Genomic DNA, 4565 nt, shown 5'->3' with positions numbered 1-4565 from the left:
TTCCCTATGCTACCTGTTTTTGGTGACTGTTGACTTCGTTCATCTCTCATAAATAGCTCTTCTTTTCCCGTCCTTTGAAGGCCCAATACCTTAACAAGGGCCTCAGTTCTAGTAGTGTTGATGCCATTGACATCTTAAGAGAGTTCTCTCACAGCTTCCGCCCTCACAATTTCATCACGTTTCATCTCATACTCGTGGTTATACGGCACGTAAACATCTGTCGACAGTGGAGAGGGTAGCGCTGGTCAACACAAAGAAGGTTCGGTTACACTGCACATAAATACCCCTCGATGCATAGAGCGTCCGACGTGATATTCGGACGTCATGGCTTCGGCTCACACCGGGGACATGTGGATATTTTTTTTTCACGTTTCTAGCCAATTTTCTGTAGGCGATAAAGTAAGTACAATACTGTTCACCGATTGATCAACTCCACAAATTAAAAAAGGCATCCTTTGTGCTCCTTTGTTTCGATGACTATTGGCTTTCTTCAAGTACGTCATAACGAGCCGCCCTTTTCCCTTCCCTTGTCTGCTCAATGAACCACATAAGAAATGACGAGATTTCAATCCAAGCAACGTGCGTATTTTGCACGTCCCCATTGTGACAATACATAAACGGTTCGGTGATGCCGTTGGTCTGCAAATGATGGGCGGAGGTGGTTGGATCAATTATAAAGCACTGTGTTATCACGGCTTTGCGAACATTCGAAAAGATGGCGCGGCCTCTGTCACTAAGGAGCTCGCAAGGTGCACCGTGACGAAGGACGAATCGCTGTAAAACGAATGAGGCGAGGTCTCTCGCTGTGACAGCCGTAACGGCGCCGGTTCCTGCATACCTGCTTAGATGAGCACTCGCACTGACTGCCCAATCAATGCCGGCTGCAGTGTACGGTAGCGGGTCGTAGAAATTAACGGCAGTGTGGTAGAAATACCGTGCATGAAGGCAGCGGCTTCAACACTCTAGCAGTACGATGAGATGTCTTGCGACGTTGGCAGTGGAGGCATGAGAGAACACATACTTCACGATGAAGGTGTATATGTCGCACCAGTAGTATAGCGCGCCCGTATTCGGGTGTATGTCTCGAAAACTCCCGCGTAACGGCACTATGGGTAAGCATGGAAATTGGCGCATATATGCGTGCGCAAGTGGCGACGAATATTGAGCATCCACTTGCGGCCACCTAATTGTAGTTGCCGCGGTATGGGAGTAGACCACGAATCGCGAAGTAAAAAGCATGACGGCCTGGTGCACGTGACTGAAAGCAGCCATTGAGTTTGAAGTAAAGAAGAGAAGCGATTCAAGGATCTATACGTTGTGCTGAGGGCGTGCCACTGATACCAAGTGACAGCATTGCGGCGTCCGGGTAGAAAAGGCTGGCTTTCTTAGCTGGAAGTGGCCAGCAGGACAGGGCGTCGGCCTCCTGATGGTTACGGCCTGAGTGATAGACAACACTGATGTCATGTTCCTAAATACGAAGAGCACACCCGCAAGACGGCCATTGTGGTATGTCACAATGTTAAAAGGCGGCTAATAAAGTAAGGGGGAATTCCGCCAGAGCGCATACTATTTACAAACATTGAAATGAAAGTGCAATGAAGAGTTTTTTTTTTTCGATCTGTCAAAGTTGCATAACAAAGCACAAAAGGACACAGAGCAAAAGGCTGCGGGGATGCAGCTAGACACTCACCCTGCGCCCTCTGCCGGGACGTACAGCCCCATCAGCTGATCACAAGAGCAGTGGGAGAGCGCACCCACAAAAGAAAGACACAGCCACAAAATATCTGCACCTAACAGTTGGATGAAGTTCCTGCTATGTTATCACTGCATAAAATTACGACGGGCACATGTCACACTGTTATATTCAGAAATTAATTTGCAATCAGCACACATACACTGCAAGTAAAGCAAAAGTATGCAGACAGAGCATATTTCTTACATCATGGGGACCTTTCTATGTAGATTGAAAAATACGAATAACTGATTAATTCACTTGAAGTTTCAAGTATGATGTCTTTCTTTGACAAATATTAAGATGTAGTGCTAAGTTATATGACTGTAATTACTTACGATAATTAGTACAGCATAAAAGTATGGTACATGTGATTTGGCGTCTTACATTGTAGGCTTAAATGAAACGAGTAAGGTTGAGACCTGATCAAATAAATTCATTCTTAGCTAAAACAGCATTTTTGCACGTAGATATTCGTTTCTATGAAAATAACCGAACTCTTCGTGATGTTGAACCTTAAAAACAGTTATTCGTAAGCGTACATCATGTTACATTTGGTGTTAACTAAATTATTTTCAGTTTTCTTCGTTTTTAAAAAAATATTTCATTCTTTTTCAATTAAAGATTAACTGGATTTATCCTTCGTGAGTGTGCTTCTTGCATAGGCAACGACGTATTCATCGAAGTCAAATATGCGCTGCGCGAATACTCTGCCGAGGCAAACACTATTGGCGGCCGTACGTACCTCGGTCGGAGCGGCCGATTCGAAATGGCTCAGTATGGCCGGCGCCGTGACGAGACGGCTCAGCGTGTTGTGGGCATCGTGGTACGCCGGATAACACATCGAAAAAGCAGAACTGCCAAACAGAAATTGTGCTAAAAGAGCAGCAATGGCAGCACTGTTGCGAATTGAAAGGCAGAAGTAAGAGCACAGCCTTACGATGCTTGCCAGGTCTTTCAAGGAGCTAGGTTTGGAAAAGGCAGGAACAGTAAGACGTTTGGCCGTGCCAGGACAAACGCCTTTGTTGGAGACAACGTCGGGTGAATTTAACAGTCGACGTGCAGTAAAACGGCCATTTTTTTTTTATGTTGAGCTGCAGACCGACATGAGAAGAAACGACTGCAATGTTTTCGAGGCAGTGGCAGCAAACCTCCCAATTGAGTGCGTGCAAAATGGCATCCACTATCACAGAAGGTATCACAGGAAATTGTTGCAATCTGTCGATGGTCAAAAAAGCCGTTTTGGGGCTAATGACCAGTTCCATGATTGGTTAAACATGAATGGAGGGATAAAAGGAGTTGTGCCCTTCACAAACAGTCCATAGCGCCGTCTATGCGCGGGGGATATATGTCCTTGCATGTAATTTATTTACTTATTTCTCAAATGCCCCTTGGACAGGGGTCTTACACGACGGGTGGGCGACATCACAGACGATTTCAAGGGTGGGTTGCTTCACAATAGAAAATTTTCAATGACTGTTCTGAAATTTGTTGCACTGGAGTGGTGAACCGCTTCTTCAGGAAGATCATTCCAGTCTTTCGCGGTTTGTGGAAAAGAAAACGAATGAAGATGCGATGATGTGCGCGCGTGCGGTGAGTATACAGACTGGGAATGATTGGTCCGGCATGAGTGGCAGTGAGCAGGAGATATAACGCTGTTATCCATTGGAAAAAATGATAGAATTTGTGGTAGAGAACCAGCCTGGCTATTTTGCGTCGAGGTTTTGGAGGGCGAAGATTTGCATTAGATTTTAGAGCTTTGACACTAGTATAGAAAGAACAGTTATGAAAAATAAATTGAGCTGCGTGGTTTTGAATAAATTCAATGTAGTTAGAAAGATTAGTTCGATGAGGGTCCCACACTCAGCATGCATATTCTAGCTTGGGACTTGAACTTTCAAGTGTTTTCTAAGCAAGGGTTTTTACTGAAGCGGGGGGGGGGGGGGGGGGGGGGCGAATGTAAGATTTCGCCTGAGAAAACCTCGAGTGCGGTTGGCCTCGTCAGAGATTTTCGCTACGTGCGAGGCATTGGACCCGCAACAACGCTTATTCTTTCATCTTGAGTCGCAGGTTTGAGCTGTCATTTTTGTATCTTTTATTTTGCACTGCTCTCTGCCCTGCCTCTGCTGCCGGTGACGTTTTTGATACGTGTAGTACTTTGTGTGCTATTTGCGACATGACAAAAATTGCTGACATAAAGCATGAATTCCGAAAGGAACTGAGGGAGCAAAAAAATAGCCTAGAGTACATCAACAACAACTACGAAGAAATGAAGCAAGAGTGCGCCGAAATAAAAAAGGAAAACGCTGCGCTTAAACAATCTCATGAAGAATTTCTACAGGAGCTTGAAAATCTGAGAAAACAGGTGCACGACAACTCTGTTAGAGTAACTGAACAAGATCAGTATTCTAGGATCGATTACATTGAAATAAAGGGTTACCCTATGAGGATAATGAAAACCTAGAAAAGCTCCTTGCTAAAGTGGGCGACGCAGAGGGTGAGCCCATAGATAGGCACGATATCGAGGTGTGTCATCGTGTTTCTGTTTGGAACGACGCCGAAAGCAAGAACATTGTTACCGTCTTCAACAGACGTGCGAAACGAAACCAAGTGATTGATAGGGCACGCAGCAAGAAACTAAACACAGAAGTCTTAGAATTTTCAACCAAGGCGTCGGTGTTTGTGAACAAACACCTTTGTCCTCAGCCTCAAAAAAGAAGGCAAAAAAAGAAGGCAATGAGCTGGTGTTTTGCATGGGCAAACGGCGGCACAGTTTCGCGCAGAAAACGGAGACATCTCGTGTCATCCGGACTTCATGCGAAGCTGATTCAAA

Source organism: Amblyomma mixtum, chromosome 4 (genome assembly GCF_055824585.1).
Source record: "Amblyomma mixtum isolate Tamu chromosome 4, ASM5582458v1, whole genome shotgun sequence".
Taxonomy (NCBI): Eukaryota; Metazoa; Arthropoda; class Arachnida; order Ixodida; family Ixodidae; genus Amblyomma; species Amblyomma mixtum.
Note: the sequence above shows the minus strand (reverse complement) of the source record.